General features: G+C 48.8%; 1 protein-coding gene across 1 annotated transcript in view; it reads right to left on the bottom strand.

The window, feature by feature from the left end:
• LOC147709902 (uncharacterized) overlaps positions 1-14,015 on the bottom strand; it is an 87,666-nt gene extending 73,651 nt beyond the window's left edge. Inside the window, exon 1 of the mRNA XM_086928343.1 lies at positions 13,928-14,015. The gene's annotated coding sequence lies outside the window, so the exon portion shown is untranslated. The remainder of the gene's footprint in view (positions 1-13,927) is intronic.
• Positions 14,016-15,829: the final 1,814 nt, after the last annotated feature.

Here is a 15,829-nt window from a genome sequence, read left to right as displayed (position 1 = left end):
ATGGAAGCTAGCTATAGTGAAACCACTACAGAAAAAAGCGTTACAAGACCCTACCATCCTCTCTAACCTACGCCCCATTTAGCTTCTTCCTGCCATTTGCAAGATTGCAGAATCCCTCGCCAATAAACAGCTAATGGCATTCTTGGAAGAAAATGACATTTTACATCCTTGTCAAGCAGGTTTCAGAACTCACCATTCCACTGAATCTGCACTCTTGTCCTCCACTGAAACCATTCGTGCTGCATTGGATCAGGGCAAACTAGCTGTCCTGATCCTATTAGATCTCTCTGCAGCATTCAACACAGTATCCCATGCTACCCTTTTACATCGCCTTTCTAATGCTGGCATAGCAGAAACCGTGTTCGAATGGTTTAAAAACTACTTAGCACATAGGGGCCAGCTTGTAAGGCTAGGCGACTTCTCCTCAGAGGAAAAATCCATAAAAACTGGGGTCCCGCAGGGCTCCAGTTTAAGCCCCACCTTATTCAACCTTTACATGGTTCATCTACTAAACTTAATTTCCTCTTACAACATCAGTACTGTCGCCTACGCTGACGACACTCAGCTTGTTCTGACCCTCGATAAAAACCAACCTAACGCAGAACAAACATTAAAAGAATGTCTGTCAGAAACCTTCAAATGGATGTCACACAACCATCTGAAGTGCAACTCATCTAAAACTGAAATCATTCCTTTTGGACCCAACAATCCTTTCTCTCCACAACAATGGTGGCCTGAAAATGCAGACGCTTCCCCCAATACCATCAATGCCGTGCGAAACCTAGGCTTAAAATTTGAGAACACTTTGACTTTCAACCAACAAGCCAAGGAAGTAGCAGGGGTATGCTTTGGCATTATCAGAAGCTTGAGGAAATTCTTCGATCTTCTTCCTCTGAGTGCCAGACGTACGGTAGCTGTTGCCCTCATAACATCAAGGCTGGACTATTGTAACAGCCTTTATGCTGGACTGAACAAATCAGCCCTTCATAAACTCCACATAAACTGGTCCTCAGACTGCCCAGGAAATCTTCGGCCTCGGCAGCTCTGGACGCCTTGCATTGGCTCCCTATCCACAAGCGCATACTTTTTAAAGTCTTGACCATCTCTTACAGAGCCTTCTACCATCATGGCCCACTGTACCTGCACAAATACTTCAACCAATACCACCCGTCAAGATCACTCAGGTCCTCTACAGCTAATCTTCTACACGTCCCCAGGTTCAAAAGGTCAACTAGAGTAAGAAAATCCATTTCAGTCATCGGCGCGAAAGCATGGAATAAACTTCCCTCTTTCTTGCGTCAAGCCTCCACTGAACTTAAATTCAGAACGCTTTTAAAAACATGGATCTATTCCCTGCCTAACGTCGAATGCATGGGATTCATATGATGTGCTTCTCAGACAGGTAGTCTCTTTTTCATCTACTACCTGCTGTTTCTGGAATCCAAGCGCCAAGATACTCCGTGGAGTGGTAGCGTGCTACATAAGTATCCTCTCACTTCACTTCACATCTATATTGATCATAGAGAGCGGTCAGTACGACCTGCACTGATTCGATGGCGTATCTGGCTTCAGAAGCGTGACCAGCAGGGCCTCACGGAGTGAAGGGGGCAGCTTCCTGCTCTTGTATGCCTCCGCATAGATCTCCAGAAGCCGTGGGGCGAGGTCCGCCACATATGCCTTATAAAATTCGCTAGGCAGTCCGTCTGGGCCTGCAGCTTTGCAAGTCAGGAGTGACATGATGGCCTCTCGTACATCCTCCTTATCAAACAGCTGCACTAGGTACTCTCGCTGACCGTCGGAGAGCCACCCAAGCACCACATCATCAAGGTACTCTTGTATCTCCCCCGTTGGCCGGGTCGTTTTAGCCACATAGAGGTGAGTATAGAATTGCAGGATTACGCCGTAGAGCTCAGTGGTCGAATGGTGGGCCTCCCCAGCTTCGTCAAGTTCAGTTATTTGCTCCTGGCGCCTTGTCTCCGACAATTTCTGAACCAACCAACGGCCAGGGCGACCTCCCTCCCCATAATATTGCGCTATTCGACGCCGGGTACAGTGCAAGAGCTCCTGGTCCACAGTCTCGTTATGCTTCACAATCAATTCCCGTATGGCAGCCAGTTTTGCGGCAGAGGGGTCAGAATCATAGTCCCGCTCCAATTTAGATATGTCAGATGCTAATTTTGTAAACCATCGACGATATTTCGCAGTACCCCCGACTGGGCCCCGATACAAGCCCCCTGCACAGTAACCTTAAACGCTTCCCAGAGCGTTCCCACGCTGTCTACCGTCCCCTCATTTTCCCTGAAGTCGTTTTTTATGGCTTCTGGTATATTCTGTTTAAAGACTGGATCAGTGAGTTCTGAAGGCTGCAGCCGCCCTGTAAACGGCGGCGGCCAAAAAAGCAGGTATCTGTAACATTAATAATACTGGGGAATGGACCGATAGAGTTCGGGCCTCGTAAGATACCGCCGTTGTCCAGGCTCAGACCACTTCAGAGACTAGACAGAAGTCGATGCGGGAGCACGAGTCATGCACTGAGGATGCGAACGTGCTGACGGTCCGCGGGATGGCGGGTCTGCCAAATGTCCTGCAAATGGCCAGCGTCCAGAAGCCCAGTAAGACTTCCGCTGCACATTTGGGTCTGACCCCACCACAACCAGAGCGGTCCACGGAGGTGTCCAAACATAGATTAAAATCCCCTCCCCATATAATTGATGCCTGAGGAAATAACGATATTCGGCACCACACATCCGAATAGAATGAAGGGTCATCCCCATTTGGTGCATAGATATTCACAATCAACACACTCTCTCCGGACAATTGGCCATGCACCATCGCAACCCGGCCCTTGTCATCCACCTCAGTCCAGATCACAGTATAAGGCACCCCCTTTTTCACCAGAGTCATTACCCCCCTGGAATATGAGAAAAAGGAGGAAGAGACCCGGGCTCCTGCCCACCTAGTGCCCATTTTGCTAGCAGTTTCATCCCTAAGGTGTGCTTCCTGGAGGAGGGCAACTTGTATAACCATAAGGTCAAGGCAAGCAAATACCGATCTGATCTTTTTAGGTTTGTTAAGGCCCCGGACATTCCAGGTAAGGAACTTGATCACACTAGTCATTGTTGAATACCCACCATATGCGACCGCCTAGCCAACTGTCGAACATGCGACCATCACACCTGAAAATGCCAACTTCATAGTGTCTGTCCGAAAGTGCACATTTTTTATTTTGGCTGTCCCTCGAAGGCCCCACCCCACCTTCCAACCACTTCAACTGCCCCAACATGCCTAAGCCATCCCCACATCGTAAAACAGTGCCACCCAAAAACATTTCTACCACAGCTCGAAGGATTACTGCACCTACCTCCCCCGTCCACCCCACCCTCAACCCCCAGTATACCCCCACCCACTTCGGCTATCCAACTCGCCAAAGCCATCCCAAATTGGACAAAACAAACCCCTTGAACACTACTACACAACATCCTACTGTGGGGAATTCCCATGTGAGAGGCATTAGAGTGCTACTGTCCTCCCACTTCGTGGGAGGTGGCTGATGCGGTCTATTACCTGTGTTACAATATACAGTTGAATATTCAAAAACGTAAGACATCTCTCATACTTCTTGTACAAAGCATTTTAGGACTTGCCTAGCACAGTGAAAGCAGAACATGTCACATATGTATTTAGCAGAACAAGGGCAAAACGTCAATAATTCACATGGCCTCTACACCACAAAGCGCAGTCCATCACTATAAGTCGTTCTCCTCCTGCTCAACTCCTGCCTCCCGACGGTGTCTCTTCAGCTGCTTCGCGTGTTCCAATGCTGCCTTGGGGGTGGAGAAAATCTTAAAGTTTCCCTCCGTCCCCACCCGAAGTCGCACAGGATAATAAATGGCGTACAGGATATTTTCAGACTACAGAAATTTTTTAACAGCACCATACTCTCGTCGCGCAGCCTGGACAGCGACAGTAAAATCAGAAAAAAAGGACAGATTATTCCCCTGGTGCGTAATAGTGCCTTCGTCCCTGGCCAACCGTAAAACAGTGTCCTGGTCTCTGTAGTTCAATAGTCAAGCTATTATTGGACGAGTGGGGCCTCAGGAACAGGGCGCGCCACCAAAGAACGGTGCGCGCGCTCTAGAACCAGCATGGAGGACAGGTGCTCTGAGCCAAAGATATCTTTAAGCAGGTTCTCAATGAACTGTTCCATCCTCCCAGTGTTTGTCAACTCAGGCAGGCCCGTTATGCGAAGGTTATTCCTCCGGGATCTGGCCTCCAACTCCTCGTTCTTTGCTTGTATGAGTGACAGCACTTTTTCGAAGTTCATGGTCTTATTAGTCACCTCACTTAAACCATCCTCCGCATCAGAGACCCGTTGCTCACCCTCTCCCACTCACTTCGATTGTTTCTCCAGTTGTGAGGACATGTGGTCTAATCGATGGTTTATGGTGGACATGCCTTCTATAGCCTGTAGGCTTTTCTGCATGGCCAGTAGTGTGGATTCCAAATTGGGGGGGCTATCTCCTTGCCCATCCGCCTCAGAATTAGAAGCCGCCTTCTGCTGTGCTCTGCCTGATTTTCGCGCCTCAAATGTGAGGCGGGGCTGCAACTTATCTGGCTTACCCATACTTATTGGTAGGAGATGCGAAGCACTCAATTCTGCCAGGGGGTTATGCCAGTGCCACCCAGGACAGATATGGTCCAAAAGGGGGTGGTGATGGACGGAGCATCTGAACCAATCAAACACTCACACCCAGTCAACAGATCTGGTTTTAATCCATCACCGTTCTTTAGCCCACTCTGCCACCCCAGTTCAGACATGGCCATATGCAAATCAGTCTGACCCTGTGCCTCATGGGAACAGTCCAGCCCGAACTGGAAAGCCATCCCTTCACTGGACCGGAAACAAGCTTGCGAGGACCGGTTTCTGGCATTTCAGCCGTCTTCAGCCCGGCTTGCCTGAATCCAGTGGCAAAGTGAGCAAGGGACTCTCGTCTGAGCATACTCTGCCAACTTATGGCGAGCAAAGTGGTACAAAAGGGGGTGGTGATGAACGGAGCATCTGAACCAATCAAACACTCACACCCAGTCAACAGATCTGGGTTTAATCCATCACTGTTCTTTAGCCCACTCTGCCACCCCAGTTCAGACATGGCCATATGCAAATCAGTCTGACCCTTTGCCTCATGGGAACAGTCCAGCCCGAACTGCCAAGCCATGCCTTCCCTGGACCGGAAACAAGCTTCCGAGGAACGGTTTCTGGCATTTCAGCCGTCTTCAGCCCGGCTTGCTTGAATCCGTGGCAAAGTGAGCAAGGGACTCATGTTTGAGCATACCCTGCCAACTTATGGCGAACAAAGTGGTACAAAAGGGGGTGGTGATGTACGGAGCATCTGAACCAATCAAACACTCACACCCAGTCAACAGATCTGGGTTTAATCCACCACCGTTTTTTAGCCCACTCTGCCACCCCAGTTCAGACATGGCCATATGCAAATCAGTCTGACCCTGTGCCTCATGGGAACAGTCCAGCCCGAACTGCCAAGCCATGCCTTCCCTGAACCGAAAACAAGCTTCCGAGGAACGGTTTCTGGCATTTCAGCCGTCTTCAGCCCGGCTTGCTTGAATCCAGTGGCAAAGTGAGCAAGGGACTCACGTCTGAGCATACCCTGCCAACTTATGGCGAACAAAGTGGTACAAAAGGGGGTGGTGATGGACGGAGCATCTGAACCAATCAAACACTCACACCCAGTCAACAGATCTGGGTTTAATCCATCACCGTTCTTTAGCCAACTCTGCCACCCCAGTTCAGACATGGCCATATGCAAATCAGTCTGACCCTGTGCCTCATGGGAACAGTCCAGCCCGAACTGGAAAGCCATGCCTTCACTGGACCGGAAACAAGCTTGCGAGGACCGGTTTCTGGCATTTCAGCCGTCTTCAGCCCGGCTTGCTTGAATCCAGTGGCAAAGTGAGCAAGGGACTCTCGTCTGAGCATACTCTGCCAACTTATGGCGAACAAAGTGGTACAAAAGGGGGTGGTGATGGACGGAGTATCTGAACCAATCAAACACTCACACCCAGTCAACAGATCTGGGTTTAATCCATCACTGTTCTTTAGCCCACTCTGCCACCCCAGTTCAGACATGGCCATATGCAAATCAGTCTGACCCTTTGCCTCATGGGAACAGTCCAGTCCGAACTGCCAAGCCATGCCTTCCCTGGACCGGAAACAAGCTTCCGAGGAATGGTTTCTGGCATTTCAGCCGTCTTCAGCCCGGCTTGCTTGAATCCAGTGGCAAAGTGAGCAAGGGACTCATGTTTGAGCATACCCTGCCAACTTATGGCGAACAAAGTGGTACAAAAGGGGGTGGTGATGTATGGAGCATCTGAACCAATTAAACACTCACACCCAGTCAACAGATCTGGGTTTAATCCACCACCGTTTTTTAGCCCACTCTGCCACCCCAGTTCAGACATGGCCATATGCAAATCAGTCTGACCCTGTGCCTCATGGGAACAGTCCAGCCCGAACTGCCAAGCCATGCTTTCCCTGGACCGAAAACAAGCTTCCGAGGAACGGTTTCTGGCATTTCAGCCGTCTTCAGCCCGGCTTGCTTGAATCCAGTGGCAAAGTGAGCAAGGGACTCACGTCTGAGCATACCCTGCCAACTTATGGCGAACAAAGTGGTATAAAAGGGGGTGGTGATGGACGGAGCATCTGAACCAATCAAACACTCACACCCAGTCAACAGATCTGGGTTCAATCCATCACCGTTCTTTACCCCACTCTGCCACTCCAGTTCAGACATGGCTATATGCAAATCAGTCTGACCCTGTGCCTCATGGGAACAGTCCAGCCCGAACTGCCTATCCATGCCTTCCCTGGACTGGAAACCAGCTTCCGAGGACCGGTTTCTGGCATTCCAGCCATCAACCAGGAGCTGGGATACCGGAACCAGGATGAGGAGGGTCCGATATCTCAAGGCCAACCAGAGCCAGAAAGACAAAGGGAACTGGAAAAGGGTGACCAGGAGTACCACCACCAAAATGAGCAGTCTCAGGAACGTAAACACAAAAAAACACTTTTAAGAGGATTGTCGTGTCCTAGCAAAAACACGTTGGTTCGGAACAGCTCAACTATCTACTTGCCCAACGCAGCTCGCTACAGGAAGTGCCGAAGGAAGCCGACCCTTCCAGCTGACGCACTGACAAAGCTCCCCTCGCAGGGTGTTGGGAAATTGAGTCCCGAGACAGAGATACCAGACCTCCTTCATTCTAAAACCAAGGTACAGAGCTGATTAGACCCTAAGAGAAATCTTGGTTAGATTCTTGGCAAAGAAGAACTAAACCTATGCTACACCTCACTTACTTCTTTCCTCGTACTAGACTTAGGTTAGGTACATTGGGGTATGCGTATTTTAGAAGCACCAGTTGAGTACTTTTTAGCCGTTGTTATTTATGTATGTATTTATCTATGGTCTAGGAACCATACAATGCTTTTACAGTATTATTTTATAATACTCTTCTTACTGTACGCATTATACTTTGCAACCAGTATTACGATTGTAGCAATTCACGTTACTTGCTTAAGAAAGAAGTTCAATAAGCTCTTTTATTGAAAAAGTCCCTCTATTTCTCTGCACCTCTGATGAAACAAAGCATGCACGATTGACTGAGTAAAATATCTATATATTGTTTCCACGACTCTGAAGATCAATTTTATTCTTGGAGAAACAAAGTTGTCATGTTTATGCGGTTGTCAGAAACTAATCCCTTCTTGTTTATTCGAGAAAGTTTCTAGTGACCTCTGAGCTAGCCGGCACTCACAATTAAGTCTAATAATATTCGATAGAGACCTAGTAGACATATGTCCTACGTCAAATCTATAGGATATGTTATTCCAATGCGCAGGGCCTATTGGGAATATAGGAACTACACTACAGTAGGTCAAGGTAAAAGGGCACAGAAGCACACCTGGTCTTTGGGAAGCAAAAAAATTGAATTGGCAAAAAGCTTCAAGTATCTTGGGGTTAACTTCAACGGGAAAGGAAGGTACAGTGATGAAATGGAGGAAATAAGTAAGAAAGGCAACACATTGGCCTTCAGCTTGAGGCCTCTCTACGATAAAATTAAAATACCAAAGCTTACACCGATTTTGCAGGTGGCTCAAGCAAAGGTCCTCCCAACACTGACCTATGGAAGTGAGGCCCTCAGGGGACGGGACAGTGGTATCTTGGACAAAATGATGCTTAAAGTTTATAGTAAATCTTCACATTACCATCATTATACGTCACTGGCCCAAATCAGACTGGAGTTTTGCACTGCCAAACAATCATTGGCTCGGAAAGCAGCCTTTACGATCTGTTGTCACAGACTAAAGCTGGCACCGGAGGGTTCCCTGGGGTATCGTCTTTGGTCTAAATTGAAATGAAAGGCAGAGTCCCTGTCATGGGTCTATCTGCATCAGTATCTGTGCACTTTCGATCTATCCAGCATCTGGGATTCACCTCTGAGCTGTAGGAGAGTAGGGGCTGCTTCCTATGGTTACCCTCACGTTTTGCTGGGGTTCTCTGGTTTTTCGACTTTAGTGTGGCTGTGGACCTGCTAATCAGGACCACAGCCCAGCTGTTCTCTCTCTAAATTGATACCTTGTACTTTAGTTACATACAAGATTGGTCACTGGGTCACCCTTGTGAGCCCCTGTATAGAGTACCATAGGTACCCCGGGCATAGGTGCACCCTAGGCCTACCAGGGGCTCCAGCATGTATTGTGCCATCCCTAGTTTGCCTTCCAAACTGACACCACATGTCTGTTCACACAGCCTGGGTAAGGTGGTGTAATCACCCCTTACTTTGATATAGTATATAGACACATATACACCTATAAGTCACTCCTATGGCAGACCTTAACAATCCTGGAAGGCAGAGTCCTTGGTTTTATGTGAGAGGGTGCCCTAGCATGAGCTTTCAGAACCATCTCCTTATAGCTGTTCTATGATATAGCCATACCATATACTCTTAAGTACATTATAATCCTAGCGGTTAATGCTAACTTTGGTTTGGCTTTATCAAAACATGTTGTGTAAGGTGTCAAACACTTTGGAATACTACCCCGTCGCCAGTCCTGGCGGCAGGAGTAGCATTCCACCCTTCTAGAAGGAGAACACATGTAGTTACTGGTTTACCGGTCAAAGTTAAACAGAGCCTCAGCATCACAAAATGGATGCTGCTGCCACAGACACAAGTCTGACCTCCTGTTGCTGGACGAAACTCCGACAAAAGGGAGGCCTGGACAATAGGTTTCCTCTTCAAGGAGGTGCTGGCACCTCCCCAGACAGGCTTTTGTGTATTGGGGCAGGGAGGGCTGAATTCAGAGAATGCTTTTCAGACACTGCCTGGGGCACACAAGGTTCTCCATGCATTTCCCAGTTCAAACCGGTTGCTGGGGCACTCTGCCCCAGCTCTGGCACGAAACTGGACAAAGGGAAAGGGGAGTAACCACCCCCTTCCCAGGTCACCCATAGGAGGGACCTTAAGGGTAGTCCAGCCCCTAAACTTAGTATAAGTATAGGAGCCCAGTCACTAGGACCTTAGATTACCCTGGACGAAACTTTGAAACATAAATCCTCGACCCTCGACATTCCATTTCGACTGGAAGACGGAAGACATCTCCCTTGTGTTCAAGGAGTGACCACCCTGTTCAAACAGGCACCAACAGCAACTTTGCCGGTCTGCATTTTCGAGGCTCCCGCCGGATCCCGAAGAATCTGCGACACAGGACACAGATTTCCAGACATCTCTGACCCGACCTTGGCTCACAGCAAAGTTGAGACCCGTGGCGGACACCAGAGACGTGGGACCGGAACTCCTGGGCATCCTGCATTTTGCAAGCTGCACTCACTTCACGAGGTAACTCGAAGTCATGCATTGGGGTGCTTGAAGCCCCAGACCTGAGCACCATTTGCACTGAAGCTTGGAGGCCCCCACTCCACGAGTGACCCATGGCCCCGCTTTTGCATTTCATCTCGACGCGTATTCGCGATTCCTAGTCCGTTGGCTAGTGCGCCCCCGAAGACTTTCTTTTGAATTTAACTTGCTTTCCTGGTTGCTCCAGGCTTGCTCCAACTTTCCTACAAAGGAGAAGTTCCTCAGACTTTGCTGGTCTGCACCGAAGCCAATCTCGACATTGTGCGTGGGTTGCATTTGCCAAGGCTTGTTGGGTCCAGTCCAGATACCGACACCACAGTCAACTAGATCCTTCGTGGGACAGCTCGAATCCAGCTCCTGGTCATCGTAGATGCCTCCTGGTCCTCGTGGCTGAAGAGACAAACTTCACATCTTCACCTGAAATCACCCAACATCTGGTGGCATCTTTCTATTGCCGCCCTGGTCACTGGCAAGTGACCCAGACTCTGTCCCCTCTGCTTTCAGGTTCTACAGATCTTCGATCCACCCTTGGATCCACCCAGACACTTTTCCTCTGGTCGCCTGCAGCACATCTTTGCAGCTCTCCATTGAAAACGACGACGAAACCCGGCACGAAAAGACAGCTATGCACCCGGCTTCCCTGGGTGAGGTAACACGAGTACTCCGGTGCTCCCGTGGGTCTTGACTCTCGAAGTGTCCTTGTTTAAAAGGGTTCCATCCTAGTCCATCCGGAAGTGTCCTTAAATTGTATATTTGTAACTTCTATGTTTCCTTTAGAAAGTCAATGGTAACCTGCGGCTGTGTGTAGACACTGCACGCGTCTCCCGTGGGCCTCCTACTTCCTAACCTTTGGTTGTTTAGAGTAGCCCCAGCGATTCCACAGGCCCGAGGCCTGCTTTCTAATTCTCTCGTGGTTCTTATACCACTATTTTAGTATACGGTTTGTGAGGCCCTTAGGGCATAACGTATACTGTGCAACTTATCGTATAGTAATCGAGTTACTTGTATTGTACTTTTACCTCTGACCTCATAAAGAGTGCAGAGGGGTTGTGTTTAGAATAAATACATATATATTTGATATATACCTTGTGTGGTGTCCTTTCATTTGGTACTAAAGGGATTATAATTGGTAAAACAACTTGCCTAATATGCTCTATGAAGTCTTAGCCTGATGACTGCTGGTCCATGCCACCACTAGGATAGCTTGTCTATGAGGTTGACCTTACAACCACCATCAATAAGGGTGGATTAGACTGGTGCAAGGTGCCACTAGAACTAGTGTACACCATATGCCAGGCTAACTTCTCAAATGAGCCACTTGGAATTTTAAAAACAGACTAAATCTAGTGCACCGCTGCTTTCAGTGGTTAACCCCTTCGATGCTCATGACCAGCTCAGCTCGTCATGAGGCACAGTGGAGCTGTGCTGATGACGAGCTGAGCTCGTCATGAACAATGGCAATGATGAAATATCAGCACAGGAGGAAAATATCAATAGCAGCGAAGGTGTTAAGGATGAAGCTAGCCTGTCCAAACGTAGATATGGAAGGATGACACTTTGGGTAATTTACCTACAGCAATGGCACTTCAGGTCCCACATAGTCTTACGCACCTTGCGGGGATGGCGCATGTTGGGGGTGGCACCAGCACTCAGAAGACAGCGCTCTCTCCCTGAACAATGGACGGTTGCTTAGTATGGCTCTTCTGCGGCCGCGCAGACCTTACTATGAGCAAGTGCACTTTAATCGCTGCCATTCCTTAGGTATTCTAACTCTAAATACATTCGCTGCTAAGCCTCAGTGCATATACGTTCATGGGGCTAACAATTGGGGGGAGTAAGGTAGGTCGAGGGGGTGCCTCTCTTGCCAAGAGGCTTATAAGCTTTGCTTGTGTTATTTTGAATGGACTTACAAATGATAAACTCTGACATGTGCTCTTTGATGTAGACGCTTTGGATGTGAATGTTTTATGTGTTTTATAATGTGTGTTATTGGGCATTACATTGCAATGCTTTTTAGTAATCAAACGAAGACGTTAAATGTGAAAAATACAATAAAGGCTGTTAAAATGGTGTTTACATTTCGCACTTTAACATCTTTAACCCAGTAGACAACTTGTTGAAATCCACTGCATTAATCCCGTCCTGCGGAGGACGTCAGTGGGTCGATCACCACAAAAAAATAAGAAAATGCTTCTGGTGCATGCACCGGAAGCACCTTCCTTTTAAAAATGATTACTTGTATCTCACCCCCCCACAACTCCACAGAGGCAACCCGACATGAAGCCCCCAATGCTGGAGAGTGTGTGGCTCGCTGGGTACACTGACCCACCGGCTGTGGGAGGCCCTCAAACCTGGAGCTACTGGAAGCGGGTACTAGATGATACCGATGCCCATGGAGACACCCAGATACCTGGCTTTCCTGCTCACACTCTCTACCTTTCCACTCAGAACACGGAGGGGCAGGCAGATAGCACTAGCGCTGGAGGCGGCTCTACAAACTGGGGGACGGCCACCTCGCCCACCTATCTTGGGCGGCTCCATAGGTTGTGGCGTATTCTTGGGATGGAGAGGATCTCTCTTACGCTCACCAACCCAGGGGCTTCATTCCAGGATCTCTGGAAACCCTTCTTGTCGCTGCTAACCTCGGAGTTTAAAGAACTTACCTCACCGAGGTATCTGAGACTGTCGCGCGTAGCCGACCCACCACAAACTGCACCTCCAGACGATACCATACACCAACGGGCATAGGCTACATCGGGACAGAAGCCCCAGGTCAGGGGGCGAGTCTGAGGACACCTATTGTAATCCTTATATTTCAAAGGGAGGGGGGCCTTGTTTATGTATTTTCTTTATCCAAGCCAGCCTACTGGATGGGGTTCACAGCAGTATTTAGAGAGGGAATTGCAATGTTGTATGTTTAACCTGAAATCATTAAAGAAATGTAACCATAAAAATGATTACCCTCCATCTGGCCTCTCTCTTGGAGAGGGGCGGAAAAAACACTAGACACGAGTTACTACTTTATTGAGTTGGGGTGGTCCACCCACGCATCGGGCCTGACACCCACCCCGAATGGGACCCACAGTCTTTCTGACCCTCTACCAGGGGTACTACTGTCCTCAGAGGCAAAAAGCCCATTAGCATCAGGGTTTGTTTTAATTATAAAAAACAAATATTGGGATTGGACGTCCCACCCAGGAATAAGGCCTGATGCCCACCCCTGAAGGTCCCATGTGGGTGGGAATGGATACTAGACACCAAACGTGTATATATACACATACATAAATGTATATATTTTTTTTTTCTGGGCCCACGAACAACCCAAACTCCATGATAAATTATAGGAAATTTGAATTCTTTTACGCATATTTTTGACATATTGCCCGACAGAGGGGGTACATTCAAGTTTCCTCTTACTAGCCATGAGGAATTCAGGCAATATACAGGCTCTGGGTCAAACCGATTCAGCCAGGGGTGTTCAGGCATGTTCAGGCGTGTCCAGGGGTGTGCAAGGGTGTGTGGCTTGTATGGATTTAACCATATTTTCCCACTAGGAATGGCATCCAAAGCTCAAACTTTAGTTAAAACCATTAGGGGACTTTTCACCACAGTCGCCCTTGATGACGGTGTTTGTCCCACGGTGAATGTCCACCTGTAAACTGCAGTAATTAGGTGCTGCAGTCCAGGCGGCACTATGTCAGTCGGCATGAACATTGGGATGAAGAATCCACATATGGTCTTGGCATGCTCGCTGGTTTGGTCTGTACCCGTCATAGGTTAAAGGCCTGGACCGACTTTACTGCAAGGAGGGTGGAAGGAGCGATAACACCCCAAACAATATTGGAAACAAGAACTTTGGAAATCAAGGCTTACATTCAAGAGGAAAGGAGACAACAAAACACCTAGTATCCGCCAGATTTCAACATATAAGCTCTTTACAGGCCGAGGTATTAGAGACTGATTGAGAAAACCAGAAGAATGCTCTGGAATTGACACTCACGCGCTCTTTCTTGGAAGAACAGCCACGTTGAATAGGAAGGTCCTTTCCAGAACACTGGTGTTTTCAGATGCTACCAGGGCCAGTCTGGACTCTGATTCTGAAAGATAGAAAAGACCAGCAATGGCTTAAGAGACAAAAACAGTACAATGTTCTGACAAGTGTTGAGGCCCAGGACAAAGGGTTGTTTAATTAGGACATTAAAGTACTATCAAGCATCACAAACAGCACATGGCAGAGAGCATCAGGCCAGAGAGGGAGAAACACCAAGCATTTATAGAGCTGAGTTCAGCCAGCAGAGTATCCCCTGCGTCCTGGAGGCAGATGCTTTCCTTTAGACATTAGAAAGATTCCTGGCTTGTGGTCAGTGGATTAGGGCAATGTGCAGTAAATGAACACGTTGAAGGACACCAACCAGTGCGCAAGACATTTATTAGTGACCGGCTGGATGCACCGATATGTTACATTGCTGTTGATTCAGGGCACTGTTCCTTTATTTTGATTATTGCGGCCTACAATGTGTACTGACAAATCTCTCTTTGGGCTTCTGGTGAGGAAATAAGAAATTGATTCGATGTTTTTGCTACTAAAAATGGGAACTAAATATTGAGGAGAAACATTTTTCATAAGGATAAAAAAAAATCACAGATGGCATACGATTGTTTGGCTGTAAATGGTGATTTACTAAATTATGAAGGACACACCCTTATCTTTTTATACAGACCAAATGGGGTTGTCTTTTTAGGTCTCGCCTGTCGATGCGCATGCGCATCGAGCAAGCGAGAGTATTGCGACTTATCCACTCTTTATCCACACTGCAAGGAATCGTGGCGATTCCTTGCAGTGCCCGTGACTTTTAAGGTCAATGCGCATGCGCATTGAGCTTATGCGCATGCGCATTGACCTTAAAAGCGCGTGCGCGTGCACGTCCGTCTTTGTTTACCCGCTCCGCCCCCTCCCCTTCCCGCCGTGTCGCATTTCTCCTCCCCCTCCCCTCTCTTCCTTCCGTCTAACGCCGTCTAACTTCCTTCCGCGTAACACCGCCGCAACGGTCACATCACTCGTCTTTTCAAACACTAAGGCTAACCCTTTCCTTCATCCTCAGGAATAGCCTTGTGCATGCACAACTGCGCCTAGATTCTCATCGGCACACAAAATAACCGGACCTCCCTAAGAGCCGCCAAGAATAACCCCGGCGATCTGCTCTGATTGTCTCCCTCCTCCAAGCCCACCCCCCCCTCCCCCGGTAAGACTCCACGCGGTTTGCGTCCCTCGCGCAGCTCACCCGCTCCGCCCCCTCCCCTTCCCGCCGTGTCGCAGCCTACAGCAAGACTACGTCTCAGTCCGCCGCGAGCCATGCTCATCTACCGGGCTGCAGGCACACTGATCCTGCCAGTCATTCCCACAGGCCGGTCGCAGCTCCCTCGGTGCCGCCCGTCCTCCAGCTGCAGAGCACAGCGTCACAGGCGCTGACCGGCTCCACAGAGTGCCCGCCTGCACAGGAGCAGCTCACAGCCAGCGGCCTCCCACATCCTCTGCAGGGCGGTCCTTGCCGCTTCCATCTAGGCCGCGGGACAACGCCTGCTTCACATGTACGGTGGCAAGCCTATTTTGTGTGCTCAATCCCCTACGAAGCACAGGTCAGCTTCTCTAAATTCTAATTATTTTGTTTACCGCAGCATATTGCTGTTCATTAGGTGGCAGCCAAAGGAGCTTGCCTAGAGCGCAGCCATCTTCGCGCAAGGCTAGCTCCATCCCTCTGTGTCCGCATATTTACAATAAAATACAAAATAGCCCTTCCCTGCCCTCCGTTTTGTTTCAGCCCTTCCCTGCCCTCAGTGTTGCTTCAGCGCTTCCCTGCCCTCCCTGTTGCTTCCGCCCTTCCCTGCCCTCCCTGTTTCCGCT

Source organism: Lissotriton vulgaris, chromosome 6 (genome assembly GCF_964263255.1).
Source record: "Lissotriton vulgaris chromosome 6, aLisVul1.2, whole genome shotgun sequence".
Classification (NCBI taxonomy): Eukaryota; Metazoa; Chordata; class Amphibia; order Caudata; family Salamandridae; genus Lissotriton; species Lissotriton vulgaris.
The sequence above is the reverse complement of the archived record's forward strand: the minus strand, read 5'-3'. Positions and strand labels throughout refer to the sequence as shown.